This window comes from Lepisma saccharinum, chromosome 23, assembly GCF_977018435.1.
Source record: "Lepisma saccharinum chromosome 23, izLepSacc3.1, whole genome shotgun sequence".
Classification (NCBI taxonomy): domain Eukaryota; kingdom Metazoa; phylum Arthropoda; class Insecta; order Zygentoma; family Lepismatidae; genus Lepisma; species Lepisma saccharinum.
Genome location: NC_139251.1, coordinates 42,957,575 through 42,981,357, shown reverse-complemented (window position 1 = coordinate 42,981,357; position 23,783 = coordinate 42,957,575). Strand labels below are relative to the sequence as shown.

Below are 23,783 nucleotides of genomic sequence, written 5' to 3'. Positions count from 1 at the left end.
AAAACAAATCCTGCGGATATCCATGCGCGGAACAGAAAAAAAATATATTTATATTTATAGGAGGAGCAGGGAGAAAACACATATTTAGGAGTATAATAAATAGGGCAATAGGGTGTGGATTTTGCCTATGTACCTATTTCGTTATTGTTTTTCGACATGAAAATTATAATTCATTAATTTTTCTTTCGGTGATATATGCATAGAGTGTCTATTGGCGGATTAAGAAGTTGCAGTTGCAAGGGGCGAATTTTAGTCGGGTATCTCAGTAAACCTCATCGCACTGGCGTACACAGAGGAAGGGCTGATTGGGGCTGCAGACCGCTCTGAAATGTTGAAAAAATCAAAATTTTCAAATAAAAGGAGTGAAGAGCTCGAATAAAACTAAGTTATACCATATTGCATGGGCGTATTTAAGGGGGGAGGGGTTCAACGGGTCTTCCCCATTGGTTCAGTAAATTGATCCAGATTACCTGTTTTATCCCGCATCGACTTGTTCGAAAAATATATTCTTCACACTTATTTATTCTTCCAAATTAGAGGCGTGCAGGACGAAATACGGACGGGAAAGAAATAAATTCCAGACACCCAGGATGGGGAATGTCCAGGCCCGTAGCCAGGCACGGGCTCATCCCCCCTGGACTGTCGTCAGACCTTTTGACATTAGGTAAAACTATTTCATATAATTTGCGCCGAAGAGTGAAAATATAGACAGCAGATAATATTTTGCTCATAACTTGGTGAAGGATAAATTCACAGAATATGAAAAGTATTACATTTGTTCCAGGGTGCGAAATCATCGAAGACTGGTGGGGGGGAAGAAAATCTTAATCTACACCCCTATATATACATACATAAATTATTATGATATGGATATTTATGATGTTATTAAATATAAAAGTCAATTTATTACTAAATATTTTTAAAAACCATTATTATTAAATACACATAAATTAATTAATTCGTTACTTTTATACAGCAGATATGTGTAAAGTAGCAAATTAATTCTTTACTAACTGGTTAAAGATGTCAATAAATTACGAAATAGTTTTGTTGTGTAGCAGCTTTTGTTTAGTTTTTGTATTAATACAAAACTATTATAATTTATAATTATATTTGACTTGCATTCTTCTTTTATTGCACGCATATTGTTATTGGTGTAGACAGAGTAATAAAAACTAAAACTAAACCCACAGCGCTACAGCCCTTGAAGGGCCTTGGCTTACCTACCGACTGCTGGTCTCCCTCCCACACTGTTCCTCCGTCACCTGTTATAGCGTGGAGGTCTTAGACCAGTATTGGGGTGACGGGTGATCAGCCCGACGAACCCCCAGCCGTTGTTGTCGGTCTTCTTCTTCGGAGCTTCCCAATTTCCTCACGATGGTGGGTTGCTACCGGCCCTATACGTAGGCCGAATAAATTCCGACCAGAGCCGGATTCGAACCTACGCCGTCCCGCAGCGAACGATCTCAAGACGAGTGAACGCCTTAACCCGCTCGACTACGGAGGAGGACAGACAGAGTAATAATCTCTTGAAAAAGAGAGAAAGCATTTTGCACTTACTATACTAATGTCCAAAATTAAAGCAACAAACGGAAATTCTTTCCCGTGTGTCCATTTGATCACATAATACGATCAGGTGATAGTAATATTTATGATGTCATAGACAACTGGTTTAAGATACAAAATAAACTAACCTTAATGTGCTAGGATTCAGGGGTACCCAACCCTCCCAAGGCCAATGGCGCATCCCCCCAAAAATCATGTCATGCGTTTCCCCCAAATAATATCATTCGCGCCCTTAAACCATATCGTAATCCCCAAAATATTTAATTACGACAGCGTGTCTACCGAAAGAAACCTTTTTCTTAGCTTTACTGAACATTATAATTGATCTGCCCCTCCTCCCTAAACAAGCGTGTCATCACTCAAGACCACCCCTAAAATCGTTCATCATAATCGAAAATATCGCGTGGATCCCACTTTAAACTGTGGGTTCAGTCCCGATTAGCCTTAGAGTGTATAAAGTGGACTTAAAACACAAAATCAATAAATCAATCAGTATCCTTAACATTGAAGAATATTAATTTAATGGGGTGGCAATACTTTCTTAAGATCCCGAGATATTTAGTCTTTTCCAGCTTTTCCTTTGGCACATTCGGGGTCGAAAACGTGTGGATGCCTTATCGCTAAATACAGTCTCCAAAATGTAATGTTCGAACTCTCTCTCCACTATAGAAATTCCTTGACAATCTAAGATTTAACACTTTATCAAGAGGTTCCTATCTCCCCCTTTAAATTTCATACTCAATCCTACCACCAAAATTTCCATGCCAATTTTAGACTTATATTAATATTGGAGAGTGGATATTGCCTCCTCCAAAAAAATAATTCTCAGTCTCCACATCAGAATTTCCGCAACAGTCTAAGACAATAGTAATGCATAAGAATTGGATACCCCATTCAATTTAATGCTCAATCCCCCCTCTAACTAAAGTACTCGCCATAATGTAAGACCTATAGTTGGATACTGTCCCCCCAAAGTTTAATTCAGAATCCCCCTCAGAACCCACGTGTCAATTAAGGCCGAATATATGGGAGTTCGATACCCCCCTCCATTTCGATAATGCCTTAACACTTTCATTTCTTCATCTAATGGATTAAATATGGTGCATTTAAGGTGTAAAATTTTTACATATATTTTGGAAAAGATATAAATGTTGAATTTTATATTATTTGAAGGGAAAAAATCCTCCCCCCAAAATCTCGATGTCGCAAGCTGCGCCATAAAACCCCCCTTGTGGGCACCCCTGCCAGGATTTATCAACAAAAAAATCACGATAGCAAACAGGTTAAACTTGGCAAATTTATCAACAAAAAAATCACACGAGGAAAGGATTTCTGTTTGTTGCTTTAATTTTGGACACTAGTGTATTTTGTGTTTTCCATATTATCCTTAGTAAAATACATAAGAAGTAAATACTAATTGCTTATATTTTGTTGTTACAAGAAAAACTCTTCCCCCCCCCGGTGAAATTTTTGGTGGGAGGATTTTTGAGGTCAATATTGTTGGCGGGGGAAATCCCCCCTGTCCCCCCAGGATTTCGCACCCTGATTTGTTCATCTTGTTTATAGGCCGAAATATAAGTAAAGGCAAGTATTCAGAAGATTCTATAGACTTGAGAACGTTCTTGGTAGTGTCTGCTGCCACGTTCGTTTTCTGCTGGAACCTCAAAAATGATGCGCGTGGCAGCAGACTCGGTCTTTGTCTTATCGTGATTTCATCATGCTATGTATGCTATTATCATTGTTGTTCTTAAGGAATGTCCATTGGAGTGGGGGGATTCTACAAATTGTATAGAAATATATATATATATATATATAATATATAAAATTTGTTGTATAATTTCAAGTGTTTATGAACCAGAAAATGATAAAAATTATAATGTAGTAGCCTATAGTTGTGCGTTATCAATGAAGGTGAAAACGGCATTTTAAACTTACCCCTTCAGTTCTCTCTGAGACGATTACATAAACAAGCAAGAATGATGGCTAGGGTCTTCCTGATTCGTTAGTTTGCCACTTGAGTGTTGTAATTCACTGTTGTATCAATAATAATAATGGTGAGATCTGTTGTATCTGTTATTTCAAGAAAATTGGTTCTCATTTAAATCTTAAACGAATGGCGCTTAACCAAAATATATTACATTTTTCAAAATGTCCAGAAATTCTGAATAATCGTAAATAAGTAAATTCTAACTGGAAATATTTTCACTTTCATTTTTAAATTATCAGGAACTGACTTGAATGAAATCACATGGAAACAATTGGATTGTTTTCCATTCATATGCGCATTTACTAGCTCTTGTCTTCTTCAGTTTCGTTCATACTACCAGTATTGTTGAATTCTTTCATGAAAACGCTGAAATATTGCAGTACGTCGCTACGTCCCTTTTCAGCTTAATCCGATATTATAGCAAAGGAAGAAGCTACACTTCACAGCACACAACTGAAAATGGCAAACTGTCAGCAATAGGAAGGAATTATCCTCCTAAGCTTATCTTCCCGCTCCTGGGAAATCCACCCTTCTTCCGAGGTGCGTATATGGCTTTCGAATTCAGGTCTACCAAACGAAAGATGAAACATATGATAAACCTTGAAATTCCTGGCACCTGGCTGGAGCCTACAGACTGGCCACCGCCAGGAGACACATTTACTACAACTACTTTCTCTTTTCCTCTTCATCTATTGTTTGCAAGAATTAATGTATCAAAGATGGGCTTTTATATCACAGCAGAAACTAAATTCCAGCTCACTTTGAGTCCTAAATCGCCAATAATTTATGACACTTACATAGCAATTTAAGTGTTGAAACGTTACTTCTATCGTAAAAAAGTAACTCAGTTACAGTTACTCCCTTTTAAAAGTAACTAAGTAGTTGCAGTTACATTTTCTCAAAAAAAGTAACCGTTACTTGTAACTGAGTTACTTGTAACTAGTTACTTCCAAACACTGCTGTCTAGACAATAACGAATTCAATCTATTGCGTGCAGACTGTAGCGAACATTCTAGCATGAATTTTTAACATCCCATTTTAAACAATTTAGAATAATACATTGTTGACGTGTAATAATACTTGCGAGTCAACCGTTTCCATAGAATTTGTGTACAAAATAACCGTACAAGACAAAGTCGAATACCTGTGACTTAATAACAGATTGGTTGTAACTCGTTGAAGCAATTTTAACGAAGACAATATGCCATCAGCTAAAGAAAGGAAGGTACGTAATTTTCAGTTGAACTGGCAATAGATTTTTAGTAATCGGTGGAATTCTTTCTTTATTCAAAATAATCCACAACTCCATTACTATCGGAATATTATCAATCTTTGTTGTCTCTGCTGTTTTGAAGCGTCAAATTAACAGTTTCTGAGACAGGAAAATGCACGCACACACATACACATTGAATAATTTGGTTTATTTTACTTCACTTTTCTGCCACTTTTGGCGCATCAGGGCCGGATTTACCTCTTTGCCGCCCCTAGGCCAAACAAGCTCTGCCGCCCCCATACCGTTTATCAAAAAAAAAAAATCACTATTTTCTGTATTACTATTTTTACTATTAACGGCATGCAGTATTAATTAAATGAGAGTTACATACAAGAATGTAACAAAGCGATATGGCATAAATTATATAAATTACATTTTTCAATAACACTTACGCTAACACTGCCACTAGTTTCAAGTTTATCAGAGTTTGCCATTGCAACTGAAGAGTCATTAGGTGATCCGCCACTGATGACTGATGCCGATGCCTGAGATTCATTGGATGCATGAGGAACATCTGTAGAATTGACAGAACACGCACTGGGCTCATCAACGGCACTTTTCTCACTTTTTTCCTGATTACATTCTGTATAAAAAAGAACTGATTTTCGGAACCTTCTTCAGAAATGCTTCCTGCTTTTCATCTTTCTCCGCTCTTCTCTTTTTGTATTGTGACCCACTGAGTCTTACTCTTTGATCACTCATAATGAGCGTAATGACGTTTTAAACTTACCCCAACAAACGCACGTCGGACACTGACACACGCGAGACGCGAGATGCGACACACCACCTACTTCTTGAATAATATTCTCGAGGAACTAACAGTAGAATAGTACAATGCGAAACCCCTTTAATAATGCTTGCGCCGACAGTTTAATTCTCAACAATTCAACGCGAATCACATGCTTTTGATATGCGGCCAATTCCGGCAGTAACAAGGAATGGCGTTCCTGGAATGCAGCCAAGCCGGTGTTGTCTTTCAAAAGCAAGCGGCAGGCTCCACGTTCTTGCCGCAATCGCCGACCCGGCTCAGCACAATACTGTATATTCGAAACAACAACGTAGGTAATTAAAACAACAAATTAGTAAACTAGTTCCAGGCCCTGCTAGCCTATCTCTCTTAAGAAATATTCTTCGTTAACTTCTATTTACAATCCAACTACATTAGCTAAGTCATTCCATTCGTGTCCGGAAAAAAAGAGAGGCAATCCGAGAATTAGGTATTCCATATAAATTTAAAACAAACAATCGTGCCGCCCCTATTAAAGTGCCGCTCTAGGCCCGGGCCTATGAGGCCTATTGGGAAATCCGGGCCTGCTAATTGCGAAGATGAGGATGATTAAATTAATGAAGGGACTACAAAGTACAGCCATGCCCAGGCCGGGTTTCGAACCAGGGGCCTCTGTTGTTGGAACGCGATATATTAACCGTTTCCCAAACAAAATGCATCGCTTTTTTAATGATATAACGATAAAACTTTCAGTTACTTTACTTTTTTATATATATTATTCATTTTGCACATTTTTTTGAGAAAAAGTAGTAATACGACTTGAATAGTCCAAATATTCCAAAATAATACATTTTTGTTTATACTTCCCAGAAGTCTCAGCATTGCTTCAAGACTTCAACAAGGCTGACTGAGGACACAGAGAAGAATAGAATTCCAGATTGGACTTCACAACGTCTCCTAAGAAGCCAATGAAATAGGAGAAGAGACAGCAGCACCTGGCGAGAGGAGTAGCTACTGTACAAGCAGTAGGTGAGAATCCTTTTTACTATTTATATACAGGAACGGGGAAACGGGGCATGGTATCTCCTAGCCAGGAACATTTAGGCAAAGCACCTCGCACCTGTCCCATGTCTACCCTCTTAAACCATAGTAGCATCACCTCCAAGTAGCCCCAAGACCCGAGAAAGCATACTCCCACCTAAATTTCCACTTTAGGGCTGTTTGTATAACTTCGCCTATCATTCAGTGTGCAATCAAACCGGATAGGATTGAAATGAGTTTCTATTCACTTCTGAGATCATAGGAGATAAGGACCGCATCTACAAAATAAATGTCGCTTCAACGAGGAAGATAAAAAAAACATGGATAAGAAGATTCTAGGGACAATACCGAGACCAGAACGATATTTTAAAAATAATGACGAGACCTAGAGTACAAGATAAAGATGTCTGTAAAATTGAGACCAGACCAAGACTTACTCGACACTTCAGTAAACTACACTAGATTCGTGAAAATCCTACCCTAAATCCAAACTGCTTTGCAGTTCGATATAATGTATGGATTAGATACTATATCACATGATGTTTAATGTTTGACCTATTTTTTTGTTTCAATAAGCACTTTAAACATTTTCGCGTATATTATTTCGAGACCCGAAAGATGATCGAGTGGGTATAGAAAGAGATGTTCAAAATCATTGTCTTCAGAGGATCCCTTCGATTGTAGATTTCCAATTTCTACCTATCTCTCACATTTCGAAACACTGCCTAAACCATAGTTTTGGAGCTTAGAGAAAGAAGCTAGCAGGAACTATAATCTCTTCCGCTACTTTGGATGGGCGGGTTGAGTCGACAATTTTGTAGTTGTGAAAACCAGCGTAAATGTAAATCTCATTAGTTGAAATTTTTACTTGGGAGGACTGCTGTCGTATTGCATTTTGCATTTGGAGCGCAATTGGCCAAAGCATTTCAAGATGGAGGATGAATGGCCGATGAGTTTGGTGCTTCCAAATTCTGTGTGGCAGATAAACTTCTTAGAGCACCAGTCCAGACTTGCATTTGAGGGAAATGGATTGATGTGTTTCAAAGTGACCGACTTTAATTAAATGTCTCGCAACAAAGCTTTCATACTTGGCGCGGTTTATGCCAGTAGATTGAAGCAAGTGCTAACAATTGAAGATTAAAATTGGTAAACGATGTAAGTGCCAAAAAAATTCAAACACCGTTTTCCACGTTAAACTGTGAAATGTGCCATGCTTTATAATGTGGTAAACGTGAAAAGTGGCTGGTAGCCCTCGAAGTAGTTCAAAAGGGCGTGTAAAGAGGTCGCTAGTGTGAACGTCCTGCGGGGTGATTTGGTGAACGATGGAAGTGCTAAGCGAGGTTACTGAAATTGACTAACAATAAATTGAAAAAGAAAATGTTATTATTTCAGGTACCAAAAGAGGTTTCACATTGAGGGTGAGTGAAAATCGTAAACGTTGTAAGTGGAAAGATATGTGGGAAAACAATGTTTTTGCGATTTCCCAACACTTTCACTTTTGGCACTTACAACGTTTCCCACTTTTAGTCCTCAATTACTGCCATATGATTGGTTCTTAACAGTGTGGAAGATAACTGGAGGGTACCCTGATGTGAAGCTTCCACTTCCAGTTGTATTTAACTCTAGTTTTTAATAAATAACATTACAGGCAGCATAGGTTATTTGTGTCTTACCTTGTACCTTTCAGAGGCAACACAGTGACCAAATGCTGCACTTTGCAAGTGAGACCAACACGACGGGTTGGTAAGTACATGTTTTTATATTCTCTGTCCTTATGATAACATAATGTCGTTACAAGACACTCAGAATATCAGTGGTGAAACGAGAATCACTCACATCCCTTCAAAATAAATTACACATGCGATTACCTTACATACGTTGACCTCATTTTGGCAACTCTTAAAATCCAACAAACTTCAAAGTTAATTTCTTTCTGCTTTTGTTGAACATTACCATTACCAAGGTTAAACCTACGTAGCATCACGATATTCTGGGATTTGGTTTAGTATGATATATTTAAATGTATGTTGTGAATGTATCTTCTGTGGTTGTATCTTTCCATACTTTTCAAGGCTAATTCGTAAAAAAAAAAAAAAAAAAAAAAAGTTATATTAGGCAGCTAATTAAAAATGTCTAATTCAATATTTTAGACACTAGAGGTGAATATACAACTCACGTCTCGTGACGTATTTCATATTTCTGCACTTAATGGTCAACTTTATATTATTGTTGGTGACGTGCACAGAGGCGTTCGTTTGGGGATAAAATATTTTGATGCTCAACTTTCCTAAACTAGTATTAGATACATGAAAATATTGAAATGATAAGTGACACCCCTTACGAAGCTTCTGTGCAAACCATTATCTGTAACCAGTTACCTTTTTGAGAAATTCTAAATGAAAATAGCTAATTTTAAAAGTAGCAGTAACAGAGTTGCTTTTTTGCCATATGAACAGTTTAGCGGAAAAACTACATTTGGCAACTATGTTTCTTTTCTGGATGCTAAGGTGAAAATATTTTCCTGGAACTGCTTAATACAAAGAAGCTAGCGTTACGATCTAAGGTTTGTCGACCCAGAGCTGTTTATTGGAGACCTGAATGGGACCTTAATTCTTCTTAGATAATTTCACGTTCACCCATAATGGACGGCGAGACTGTGGAAGAGTAAATTACAGATTTCCAAATGAATATGAGTATTCACCTTGTTCATACCAAAGTACCCCACTTACGATGCAACTTAAAGGAAAGGTAAGGGCACTAAAGGGAGGAGGTTACTTGGCTGCTGTTCTCCTTCTGTGGTTCCTGGATAGAGCCTCGATGCAGGTCGAGGTGCTGGGTGCCGGTCCACTGGTCGGCCTGAGGTGTCGTTCCTATGGACAGGCACTGGATTGGCTACCACGACTTCTGATGGCCCTGCAGGGTGGTCAAGTCGGTAGGGCGTCTGACTGCCACGAAAGAAACCCGGGTTCGATTCCCAGGGTTGGTGATCTAAGGTCGAAAGTGGCTCTGGGGCTCACCCAGCCTCAAATCAATCTGTGCCTGGATGCAACCCTGGGGGTTATAGGCGGCCGCAGCGTGGTGCTGTTCACATCACCTTCAGACACTCGAACTCCAGGGAATTCGTTGTGGTCTTCCACTTGTCTAACTCTGCCTCGGGAGTCTCTGGAGCAAGCAAACGAAAATAAGTTCTCTGTGCAAGTAGGAGTCGAGAGAGCTAGACCCATGAACACGTGAGTGGATTGAGCTGGTGTTTAAGTTCACTTTATGCACAGTAAGGCTAATCGGGACTGGACCTGCAGTTTAAAGCGGGATTCGAACCATTATGTGCCTCAACCGGGTATCGAACTCGGTACCCCTTGATCACAAGGTTACGACAACCACTGCACCATGGGGGCGTGAGGGGGGCTGAGAAGCCCACTCTCTTTCTCCTCTTCTTCACAGCCTTGCTCTACAGACTCCCGAGACAAAATGTACTTGTGATCACTGACTGACGTACGCAGAGGGGGGAAGGGGGCTTGATGGGGCTACAGCCCTCTACGAAATTTTGAGAAAATCAATATTTTATAATGAAAGCAGTGAAGAATTCGGTGAAATGCAACCCTTAAAGTGACCCCAGATTGCGATTTTTGAAACTATCTTACTGTGTATATCGTCTCCCTAGAAAGCAGGCATGTACAGTCACAAGCAATAAAAATGAGACAACTAGATCCTGACATACTCGCTTTTCTGCAAGGCGATAAGTGGATTTTAATAGCAAATTTCCAATAGCAACTTCTACCACCACCTTAGATTTAAGCAACACACATAACGCCTTGTAGGGAAGCGAGTATCTTAGGATCTAGGTGTCCCATTTTATTGCTGGTGACTGTACTTACTCTCCATCTTTACAATTCCAGCCCCTCCCGAATAAAAATCCTGCGTACGCCAGTCCTTGTGATCTCGTGTTCTCCCCTATTCTACCCCTGAGGCATGTTTATTCATTTTATACGCGTTCTAGGGAGTTGAGTAAAAACTAGGATGTGTTTCGGGTAAGGCCAATAACAATAGGTTTCGTTGCATGCTAAATTTAGAACACGCATTATTGTAAGTTGTCACTTCAAATTACACTTGAATACTTCGGTGTTTTGTTCCATTATTTGTTGTTATGCCTGTATGTTTTCTATTTGTTGCATATATGTTTTTATTTCTTATTATATGTTTACATTTGTTATAAAATTTCTTATTAATATTAATATATGAAACAGGGCTGAGCCAATACCACTTTGAAAAAAGAACAATCGATGCTTAAAGATTGTAACTGATAAAATATGTTCAAAATAATGATTTATATTACTGTGTGAGTGTTTCATTTTAGTTTACCAGAGTCTTGATTTAAACTATTAAAAAATTACATCAGTGTATAGAAATCCCTGTTTTGTAATCACGAAGTACAGTTTCTCACATAATATTGGTACGGAATCAAAGGAAACTTCAAATAGGCTATTACATAATATGCTCAGCTAAATTGTCGCGTAGCATTTTTATGGACCTCCACGAATAATATAAGTTTCGAAAATGTATCGGCTGGCATAAAATCGAGCCGATACTTTCCGACACCGATATATCGGCATCAGTATGGGTTCAGTTCTAATATGAAGACATGTATTATGTACTAGAGAGAGACATAAATAAAACATATATACATCTTAACTTATTTAACATATTATCATTGATCGTGTGTAATTTGTTTGCAAGGCGATTTCCAGGAGAAAGTAAGTGAGAAAGTATCTTCCAGTTATTCAAAACGAGTAACTATAATTCCGTTATTTTTTTTAGCAAGTACCTGAACTGTAAGTCGGCTACTTTTAAGAAGTAACTTTCCGAACAGTGATGTTTCTGTAAGTGGCACAAGCAGCAACCATGCAGATCAATCGCACAGCTGCGAGAGACTCCTATGAAATACATTATCAAAAACCTAACCTACAATACAGGGAGCACAAGAAACTTGTCTCACCATTTCAATAAATTATTTCGTTGCAACTAAGTGAGATAGAGTAATGTTGTATTTTTGCAAAATGTTCTGCCATCCTGAAAGTCCCCCCTTCCCCCTTGTGAGTTTTGTCTGCATGGTTGATGCTTGAAACGTCGTTGCACCCTAATGGATGACTTGGACTACGACAATAGCGAAATGGTTTCTTAGACAGACAGGACGTCTATCCTCGTCCACACAACTCGAGAACTCCCCCATCTTTGGGAGTTCTTCTGTAAGCAGTGGCGGTGATTGGGTGCCCAAACTGTGTTTGGGAGCAAGGACAGTTTACTTTCTCTTGGTAGGCAAGGTTTTCATTAAGAGGCCATAGTGCGGGGGGGAAATAAGTGAGGGAACTGTCCGCACGCACCCCCTAATCACCGCCGCTGTCTATTAGTTAACTGTTAAGTCTACGTTGTATTTTAAATCATCTCCCAACAGGTCTAAGTGTATATTAATTTCTTGCAGGTTCCAATAATAAAAAAAGGGGAATAAAGCATAATTAACAAACAGATCACTGCCTTGCACCAGAAAAATCCCCCCTCGTTAGAAAGCCTACTTGAGGCCACGAGAAAAACTGGGGTCCATTTTCCAAGGATCGCTTCAGCCTTAGGGGAAAAGGGTAGGGCAGGGGAGGGTTACAGAGGGGGGAGAACCGGCGCTGCGGAGGGGTGAATGGTCAGTGGGGGTTGTAACCAAGCCGGGAGGGACGTAGGCACCAGCGGCTGCTGAGGAAGCACTCGTTGGTGAAAACTCCATACTTCCACCCTTTAACGAGCCCCGTTTGCATGAACCTTCTGGGGGTCCTGCACGCCATCCAGGTGGTATCCGGGTTCTCCTCTGTCGACGTTCGTGAGAGGCGGGGGAGGCCGCCCCCTGTCCCCTGTTAGTTGCGTTAGGGGAAGGGTTGCAGGGGATGTAGTGGTTGCATGGAAACTCGCTCGACTCTCTCGTCTACACATCACACTGCTCGGTCCTCTGTCGCCTGGAAGCAGTTCGATCTCCTTTCCATTTCTCCAGCAGTTCCAGCGATTCCTCCAGTGACTCGTGGTGTCACAGTTAGAAGAGCCAGTTCAGTGTAGGAAACACTGTCCACATTCTAGTTTTGTTACGCTATTCTATGTCTCTATTCTACCTGTCTAGGCCAGCCTTTGAGAGACCGCGGCCCGGTAAATTCTTTCTTTAAAAGTCTACGTCCCATTTAAAAAAATACTTGTAAATACTTTCTATTTTTTAAACATTATACACTAATTAATGTGTATTCTTGAAATTAAATATGACTAAGAATTATGCAATAATCATAAAGAGAAATAGTTCAATTACATGACTGAATATAAGAGGAGAGTTTAATGAGTGCAAACCGTTCCCATTGGTTCAGTAGACATTTTACACTAATTGTACAATCAAACAAACAACAGTGCTAAATTAGTCAATACATTATATGGATTGAAATCTTGTTCTAAAAATGAAAACGTAACTTAAATGTACTAGAAATAATATTGTTAAAGTTAATGTAATGAACGTACATCAATCCAATATTTACATCCAAATTGTTAAGAGAAAATGTTAATTGCTTATAATTTAATAGTAATTATTAATAACTATAAATATGTAATAATAATAAAATTATAGCTACTATATTGTACTGTCATTCGGCTGCTGTAACTTGAACCCTAAGTTGACAAATAAACATTTGTTAATGACAATTTCTGCTCAAACAAAATCTTAAATGTCAGGAGAACCTCTAGCGGTCGGCCGGTTGAGAAGCACTGATAAATGATAAAGCAAGCTATGAGACAACCACATTCATACTCTTACCCAGGACTCGAGCCTAAGACACCTGGCTTCGCATCGCGTTATTCTTGCCATTCCACCAATGTACACAGAGCATACAATAAATTAATTTACTCAGCATTTTCTAACATAGGCTGGAGAAAGGTTATCGGGGTAAGATTAATACATTTGTTTTTTATTATTTGGACGGGATATGGGGAAGGTGCCAGCGGTCCCGGTTTGATTTCCGGTCGGAGCTCAAAACAAACTAATGAAGACACACGGACAAAGTAACACCCATGTCCGTGTCTGCACTATAACACGGTATAGTTATTTAAGAACGCAACAGGAAGATACCCAGTTACAGCGTTCTGTAAAGAAAGCGTGCCAATGCAATTAACATAGGCTGAGTACAGTTGTAATCTCATGCACGGGGCGGGATCCTAACGAAATTAAAAACGTTTTCTGGAATCACAACTTAATTTGCACTTACATAAATATTATTATTAAAACTGTACTCATTCATCTTAATTATAATAAACTTGACAAGATAGAATCATAGAATACATAAGTTATAGAGAACAAATTTAAGGATGAACATCTTTTAATAATCCATATATTCTTTTAGGTTCATATAAAATATGTCGATGTTTGGTGGGAGGATTCCGCGTTCCTCACTCAACTCGCTTGGCTACCGGGTTTTGTGTTTTTCGGTTGTTCTTTCTATATTTACCTCTCTACGTTAATCACGACGATGAGGATGAATGGAAAATTGATGAAATAGACGGGGAACAAACTGAACGTCCTTGTCTTACACAGGATCCGAACCTAGGACTTAGACATCCAAAAGCAACTGGCTACTGAATGTGACACACCACGAGCCACCGGACCACACATTTTCTTATGCCCCATTTCTTTCATGCTTTCTTAGTTTGCTTGGCTATTTCATTTAATGGAGTTTGTCTCTTTGATCATGGCGTGTACAATGCGTGCGTGTGTGTTTGGCCCGCTTTAGACGAAAATATTTTCCATGGCATCTTTCTTAACATTTCTGCTGTGATCGAAATTACACTGTGTAAAGTGAAGAAATCTTATAGCATTCTGATATACCATAAGATATATCGTTGCATATTTCACAGATAGGATCGGTTTTAATTTACTTAGTACCTCGCGTACATAACCAATCAGAAGTGAGCTCTACGTCACAACTGCAGATGTAGCTAATGGCGGCCAAAGTACGATGTAAACAATGTATCACTTCACATAAAAATAACTATTCAACGCAGAGGAAGAACCTATTTATTCGAAAAGGTTTTTGGCACAAATCAATGGCGTTGCTTAAATACAGAACTTCACTAGTTATACTACGGAAGCGTTCGATACCCGGTGGAGGCACATAGTGGTTCGGATCGATCGCACTTTAAACTGTAGGCCCAGTCCCGATTAGCCTTACTGTGCATAAAGTGGACTTAAAACACCAACTCAATCAATCAACACCTACGTAAGAACTCGTCAGTTGTTTCAATTTAAACACGGGCCACTGACCCATGGACAGATATATAGGTCCATATATACAAAGTTAGGTGGTTGTATCTTGATATTACAAAAAAGGTAAAGAGCTTCAGTTGTTTACGCGATATCTCAGGAACTGAATAACGATTTCCTCTCTTAAATTTCATCTCTTCCCCATTAAATTTGTTAATGAAATGAAAACCGTGCTGTATACATTATCTCATGTTTACTCCACCCTTCGCATCTCAATCTCAAATGCTAACCAGAATTTTACATTGAAATGCTTCCGTATAAAGTACTTTCTGTTGTAAAAATGCTATTCACGTATCATTTACGTGAGCAAAGTTGTTATGCTAACCGCGACGATATGATGAAGTGAACATTAATAGGGTACACATAACATGTTAAGGGAACATCTATGCTTACCCAGGATTCGAAACTAGAACCTCTTGATTCTTGAGATAGATGCTAACAGCTTCGTCACAGACACCTACTAACAACAGATTAAGAGATTGAAGATTTTCTTCTGTGTGCCTCGATGCAATTTAAGTGTAAGGTAAATTTATTTTATTTGTTAATTTATCCACCAGAATCACCTGCATGTCATTTCTTCCATCCGTTGTCCTTTTGCTCACGATCTTCCTTCGGTCCTTCCTCCCATTCATCAGTGTTCCTCTCCACGCTCTCTTTCACCTTGGTCTTTCCTGTCACTCTTCTATCCCCTAAATGTTACATCTCCTTCCTGAGCTGGAATTTCCTTATTTTATCTCTAGATCTCTAGATTAATTGAAAAAAAAGGACGGATGATCACTTAATGAAATATCCTAGGCCTTTAGCTTCCAGGGATGATACGTAACCACTCTGCTACCACGGGTGGCATTCCCTTGTCTTAATAAACCCTTGGAAAGGGAGATGGGGCTGCCTCTGTGTTCCTTCTTTGCCTCTTGTTGCCATGCTTACAGTCTTCCTCTAGATTACTTTCTTGGTGCGATGTCCATGTTTCAAATGCAACAGGTCTTTAACTTGTACTGAAGCCATTCTTCATTATGACGTCACACCTTCCACAATCAATTCCCACCATTATCAACACTTAGAATATGTGTTATACGATTAGCAACTTGTTGTACCTCAATTGAAACATATCTAGGTCACAGTCGAACAATATTCCTATTAACTTTAAGGATTACTACGTATATCTACCGTAAACGTGGATATGAGTTACATGGTGTAAGAAAACTGGCTACGTTAGAATGTCAACCCGTATCTAGTTGGTAAATAATCTATAGGTATAGATATCGGCAGGTTTACTAGACAGCAACTTGCAGGAAAAATGAGCAGCTATGCAACAAGGAATATAGTAAGAGAAGTGAAATCTCGAAGGATAGCTTGGTTAGGCCATATTGAAAGAATGGAGGAAGCTCGAACAGTTAAAAGAATAAAAAGTCTAGATTAAGGGGAAAACCCAAAACAATTGTAAGCTGACGTCGAAGAAGATTTGAGGAGAATGAAAGCGTATAAATTCTATACAATATCATACATTTTATTAAGAACACAAAGGAAATTACTCTCGATTCTTAACTATCCTAAGAGAACGATACGAACGATACGAAAGTTAGAAATTTAAGACAACAAGCACTGGCACAATATTGCTGAGCTGGCCAAAACTCACAGAGAGTTGTAGCGCCGTATAAAGAAGAAAGAAGCAACATGTTGAATTAGATTTGAATTAGGTTGAATTAAGATAGAGAGCGACATGAATCTTACTTAGGTTGAAAAATAATTATATGTATGTAAAGTATATAAGGAATGTTCAAGACATATTTTGAAATGGCGCAGCTGTGTAACAGGCAGGATTAGGTAAATAATAATTAAGGACTAAAGAAATAGGGAAACATGAATCCTACTTAGCTGCACACTGCACAAGGAAAGCAAATCTAGCTAAACTGTGCTTCACGTGATGAAATTCCTAGGGTGTTAGAGTTAAGAGAAGATCCGTAAATAGAAACTCTGAATCAGAATGCGCAAAGAGAGAAATATAGAATTATTAGAATAATTAAGGTTTCGTGTCAATTAGTAATAGTTCAAAAATGCGCCAAGAGAGACATATAGAAATCATTAGAATAATTAAGGTTTCGGTTACGGGATTATCTCACTTGCTACAAGAGAAATACGTCAGTAGTTGAGTATTTTACAGCTAATGAGAAGTATTGAATTGGTTCATAGGAAATTATAGTGATGTGGAAAGCACTGGATAGTTAGAATAGCTTTAGATAAGTTACTGTTAGGTTGCGAGCATAGTTTGCCATGTGTTTTAAGTAGCTATTTGCATGACATCCATTCTGTCCGCACTACTCACTCACCATTATCATTACGAGGTTTTAAATTTCGATTTCCTGCATTCTTTCTTGTCATCATGAGGCTGTGGCATGGACGCTTACAGGGTTTCCAACTCTTTGGTTAGACGCGACAAGAAAAAATAAAGGAAAGATACTCTAGGATATCCAGAGCAAGCTAATGGTGAAAAGAAAAAATGTTCGTGACCAGTGATTTTGCTTTGAGGCAAGAAAGCTTCCGCTACTCTTGAACATGGTGTGTTACTGTGTTCATCATAAGAACTCACGAGTGTCCGGAGGGAGCGTCAAGGGAGGGGTCGTTTGCTCCCATCACCCATTGGAATAAGGAAAAATTATCAACTACCCATTCGTCCGTTACTTTTACTTGTATCCTCCAAGAGTTTGACCTCTTTTCGGTTTTAGTACATACTCCTGCGTGTATACTTCCTCTCTTGTTGGCTATTTTTTTATGTGTTTTCCCTCCCATTTTCTGTCGTTTTTTTTATTCTCTCTCTGTTTCGACCTTACGCCCTTTCTTTTCTCCCTCTCTTTATGCCTAAATTTCTATTTTGTTCCTCACGCTTTTCTATTTTATTTGTTTTTTGTCTCTATCTTTCTTTCTCTCTCTCTCTCTCTCTCGTCTTTCTTTCTCTCTCTTTTGGCTTTCTTTCTCTCTCCCTATTTGACATTCTTATTTCTATCTCCTCTCACTTTCTCTCTCTCTCTCTCTCTCTCACACACACACACATTCTTATTTCTTTCTCCTCTCTCTTTCTCTCTCTATTTCACATTCTTATCTCTTTCTCTCTCTCTCTATTTAAAATTCGTATTTATTTCTTCTCTCTCTATCTTCTCTTTCTCTCTCTATTTCACATTATTTTTTCTTTCTCCTCTCTCTATCTCTTTCACTCTCTCTATTTCACATTATTATTTCTTTCTCCTCTCTGTATCTCCCTCTCTCTTTATATCTCCTCTCTCTATCTCTCTCTACTTCACATTCTTCTTTATTTTTCATCTCTCTCTCTCTCTCTCTCTTTCTTGTATTGCTTTCTCTCTCCCTATTTTACATTCTTATTTCTTTTCTCCCTCTCGTGTCTTTCTCTCCCTCTCTTTCACATTCTTATTTTTTTCTTCTTCCCCCTCTCTCTCTCTCTCTTTCTCTTTCTCTCTCTATTTCACATTCTTATTTCCTCTTCCTCTCTGTCTCTCTCTTTCTTTTGATGGCACGTGAACACGATGTCAATATACGTGTATCTTACCTTCAGGATGCAGTTTTTCGATTTTGACGACCCTTGAAAAATTTTCTGCAGGCGCCCTATTCAAAATATTGTGGAATGTTCATGAAATATTGTACATTCACTCATTCGCTCGCAAAGAACACCCATATCTAGGCTAGGATTCGAACCCAGGACTCCTAGAGTCAAAGCGTGCTGTGATAACCAAGCAGATGATGATGATTATAAAATGAAATCTGTTTCAAACCCAGGACTTTTGACTTTCCAGATCATGCTAATGTCAGCCCAAAGTCTACTTAGGTATCCCCTTCCTGTAGGCGTCCATGGCCTCCAGTCTTGACAGTCTCCAGCATCTGTTCTTGGTTAGGAATAGCATTGGCACCAAGAGACAAGTGGGAATGGCGAAGAGGCTGGGTCTAAACATGCTGTTACACTAAAACTATCTCCACACACCAGAGAGTTTCTGTGCTACCGCTATTTCTGAGGTAGAATAAGGGTTTTTATGCTTACTTTAGTGAGTAAGGGGGTCTCCGGCTGCTTAGAGGCGGCTGCAGACCCTATAGTGAATAAGGGTGGTCTCCGGCTGCTGTATGGTGGCTGGAGCCACCACGTAGAGTATAAGGGGGTCTCCGGCTGCTTAGAGGCGGCTGGAGACCCTATAGTCAATAAGGGTGGACTCCGGCTGCTGTATGGTGGCTGGAGCCACCACATAGGTATAAGGGGGTCTCCAGCTGCTTAGAGGCGGCTGGAGACCTCATAGTGAATAAGGGTGGTCTCCGGCTGCTGTATGGTGGCTGGAGCCACCACGTAGAGTAGAAAGGGGTCTCCAGTTGCTTAGAGGTGGCTGGTGACCCCATTAATGTGTAAAGTAGTTCACCCTCAAAGTCCCCTCTTAATTCCTGGTAGTTCGTAGTTTATATTTTATTTTTGGTGCGTGTGTGCGAGTGTGTGCATGCGTATTTATGTGTGTGTATGTGCGTGTGTGTGGGCCTCTTTTGTCCCTTTCGTCGTTCACTACGGCGATTCGGATACATTGCGCCTTTAACGTGGGCGCCCAGGAGTCCTGGGGGGCTCATTCCTACGGGGAGGGGGGATACGGAGGGAAGGAGGGCGGAAGGCATGGAGGTACCCCGCACCCCCTCCGACCTGGGCTCCTCCATTGTCCAGGATCTTTTCCGCAGTGGCGGTTTTCCTCCTAGGGGAGATTGGGGGGCTCAAAGGGGTCTCAGGGGTCCTCAAAGGGGTCAAGGGGAACCCTGAAAGGGTCCCGGGGGACTAAAGGGCCAAGTTGGGCTTTAAAGGGCCCAGGAGACACTTAGGTCCTGAGGGAGGGAGGCTCAAGAAGCCAGGGAGGGAACATGTAAGGCTGATAAATCCTCAGAGAGTGGAACTCCAGTTCCGCGGGAGCATGGAAAAAAAAGAAAATGGGAAAAAAAAGTGTCAGTGCAACGATCTGCGCCAAATTATGCAGCTACTCAGGAACAAGGAGTGCAGCGTTCACAGGTAAGTTTTGTAGTTCTTGTGTGATGTAGTATGAGATACCTTGAGAGAATAAATAGTTTCTGGCTTTGGCTTTCGTTGTTTATTAACTTTGCTCATCATATCTGATCGTTCAGTTGACCGCACCAATGTGAGGAATTACGATAACGATATACAAACTATCTATTCCATACCTGGACCCTACATTTGCAAAACAATACTCTAATCTCTAAAACATGGAAGTCAATTGGTTCCTGTATATAGAAACATATATTGTTTACATAGAAAATTGTAATTGTAGCTCAGAATTGATTATCGGTTTGGTGAGGTACCGGACTGAAATTCACTTATTTTGTAAGATGACAGTATTTAGTTTACAAATATAATTTTTATGTGCATCGGTTGAAACTCCGAAATAAATTCCACCTTGCAGTACTTCAGTCCTCAAATTTCAGGGTTTGTCAAAGCTTAACACTGCAGTGGTCGCGCGGAAAAAACTCCCGTCATTGGTCGTGTGGATCATTATTTGTCAAAATTTATCTTGTTCTATAGCGAGAATGCTCTTTTTGAAATATTCTGGTTAACAAAATCATAACTTATTCCACTCATCACATTACAGGAGGCAGAAAATCCTGAATCTAGTGCATAACATTTGGATGTGATGAAACCAAACAAAATTACATATCTTGGAATCTTACTTTTGTTATTTTCTATCCCAAGAAATTCAAAAATATGTTTGTGGTGGTCTGGACACACCAGGCGCGGAAAGGGGCGATTGCCCCCCCCCCCCAACTGCCAGGTTTTTGGGTATATTATTGTCCCTAATATCTTGAAAGACTCAAATGTTCTGTCTTTTATCACCAACTTTAATTAGTTCGAGATTAATTTTTAAAGCTTCATCTAAGTTCATTTTATACTCAGAGAGGCCAATCGGAACTGGACCTACAGTTTTAATTTGGACCCAAATTACCGTGCGGTGTGCTTCAAAGGGAAATCGAACCCTAGACCCCTTGAGAGAATAGGTGTTTGTCTTCCTTTTTAATCCACTCTACTCCTCATATCTATCGTTGAGTTTGCCTTTGCAATGGGAGGAATTATGATAACAACAGACAATAATAACCACTTATAGCAGCTCTGGGCCCCTATTTTTGCAAAACAATAAATACTCTAATCTCTAGAACATGGAACTCTACTTGATCCTTGTTTACAGTACAATATATTGTTTTACAAAACAGTGCAAGTGTAGGTTAGACTCGGTGACATGTGCAGCACCCGACTGAAATTCGCCCCTCCCAACTGTGACTTCTGGATCCGCCACTGGGACACACCCACTTCATATATTTATAACAGATTTGAGAAACGCGTACTTATATACATAGAAACACTAACCATCAATATTTGCGTGGCACTATTGTGCTCCATGAAATATGAGCTCTAATAAAAAGTCAACAATAGATATATTTCAAATAACGGCTGCGCAAACATCCTGAACTTTTTCCAGGAAAGTAGTCTGGGAGCCAAGGTAAAGAGTGTTGCCAACCTGCAGAAGCACGTGGAAATATACGAGTGGATCACCTTTGTGATCCACGCGACCACTGCAGTAGCAAATGCGATGAAATTTGGCTTCCTAAAGTTAATAACTATAAATAGGCAAGTTCGTACGTACATAACTTTTAGGCTAGAGTCTGTCTAGGAGATTAGAGTGTATTTCGTTGTTCTTGCATTTTTCACCAGGACATGCATTGAGTCAGCAGAGAGTTCCTGCAACAGAAACTTATTGTAACAGAGACTTACTGCAACAGCGAGTTACTGCAACAAAGACTTCCTGCCACAGAGAGTTCCTCACTGAACACCAGAGAGTTCCTCACTGAACACCGAAGTCACCTCATGAGATCCTAGGTGCTACTGTACAGAAGAAATAAAGTTTTATAGTTACAAGCAATTAATGTTTTACTTTCGATATTTATTACTTTGGTACTATTGTAGGGTAAAATGGAGTATATCAACAAACGCTATCAAACGCTTAAGATGTTCTGATTAGGATGTAGATATGACATTTTTCTCGTAATATGAGTTTTTACACAACTTTTAAGAGACATTTGAAGATGAGTTATCTGGAAAATTCCTAACATTAAATGTTTCATCTTACACGAAAAACAGTTTTCTCAAATAAAAATAACCATAAGCAAACAACTATCTGTCTAATATTAATAAGATTAATATATATAGTTATTTTGAGTTTTTAAGATAGTGGGATACCAACATTTCACGAATGAAAAATGGTTATTTGAGTGTTCTTCACAGAGTGAATTCTTATTGCCTTAATGACAATATTTACCACTGTAAAAATGTAAGACAAGTCATTTTAAACTGCACCACACTGTTAATATATATTTGGGTATCTTAGTAATCTTCATACCTACAGCCAACATCAAACAAAACAAGACATATATATGAACACTAACTAACTAACTAACTAACTAACTCTCTAGCCTTCTTAAACCCGAAGGTTCATGGCTGCAGCAACACAGGCCTTCCATCTGTCCCTATCTTGAGCAAGATCTATATACTCTTTTCCATCCCTACCGATTTCCCTTAGGTCCATCTCGACGTTGTCCCTCCATCTTCGTCTTGGCCTTCCTACAGGTCTCTTACCATCAGGTTTCCCAACAAGAATCCTGTAAACTCCTCGTTCCTCTCCCATTCGTGCCACATGGCCTGCCCACCTAAGTCTTCTTGATTTAATTATTCTAATAATGTCTGGACATGAATACAAATTATGTAGTTCTAAATTATGTAACCTTCTCCACTCACCTGTCTCCTCATCCCTTTTAGGTCCAAATATTTTCCTAAGGATCCTATTTTCAAATACTCTCAATTTATGTTCCTCTTTCAATGTAAGGGACCAAGTTTCACACCCATATAATACTACAGGCAAAATTACGGTTTTGTATATTTTAACTTTTATATATATATGAACACTAAGCAAACGATATTATATTATTATTTACAGGCTTTACAATTACATCAGTCAACAAATTTGTTAAGTAAATTTCTACCTGGACTTAGAATCAAGGTTATTAGAAGTATAGGTTGGGCCAATCCGTTGTTTACTCGTAATGACGAAACGACGGTAAGAGGTGAATGTATCCATGAAATGAATTCCAAATCTATGCGCTAGTGTTGCACTATGCAGATAGGAAACCGTGCCAGAAATTGAACACACGAAATCGAGTACACAAATGAGCATTTCCACCCATTTACATTTTGTGGCTTCAGACAAATTGAAAATAAATATAGATAGGTGCTTATTGTTATGCGGGACAGAATATTTTTGATCGGAACGGGAATTTATTTTAAATCCCGACATTCGGGACGGGAAATATTCGCAATTTCTCGACTAGTCGGGAAATCTCAAATTCTCATTTTCACCTTAAGTTATTTTCTTTGCATTTCTGGAATGAAAACTAACAATTTCCGATAAGTTCCAGACACTTGCAATGTAGAAAACGTCAAGAATTAATACCGTTTTGAAATGACCATTCGGTATTTCTCGACTGCTCGGGATCCAGAAATTTAGGGAAGTCATTTGCTGAAGTCGTGATAGGGACGGAATTTTTCTTTCCTATCCCGGTCCCGACTTTCCGAGATACCGCACACCACTTGTTATTATTATTTATTTTAGTTCAGCACAAGATACATCTTCCAAGTACGTTGAACATGATATATACGTTTTTCAAAAGGATTCTTCGGTCACCGAGCTTTGGATTCGTGTGGAAACGCTAACGTAAATCATGCTAATGCTAGAATCTGCAGTGCGCATTTCTGCCCAGAAGATTATGTACGTAA

At 39.2% G+C, this 23,783-nt stretch overlaps 1 protein-coding gene across 1 annotated transcript in view; it reads right to left on the bottom strand.

Moving 5' to 3' along the window:
• Positions 1-21,839, bottom strand: part of NC2beta (negative cofactor 2beta) — a 37,094-nt gene extending 15,255 nt beyond the window's left edge. Inside the window, exon 1 of the mRNA XM_083110155.1 lies at positions 21,729-21,839. The gene's annotated coding sequence lies outside the window, so the exon portion shown is untranslated. The remainder of the gene's footprint in view (positions 1-21,728) is intronic.
• Between the last annotated feature and the right edge of the window lie 1,944 nt (positions 21,840-23,783).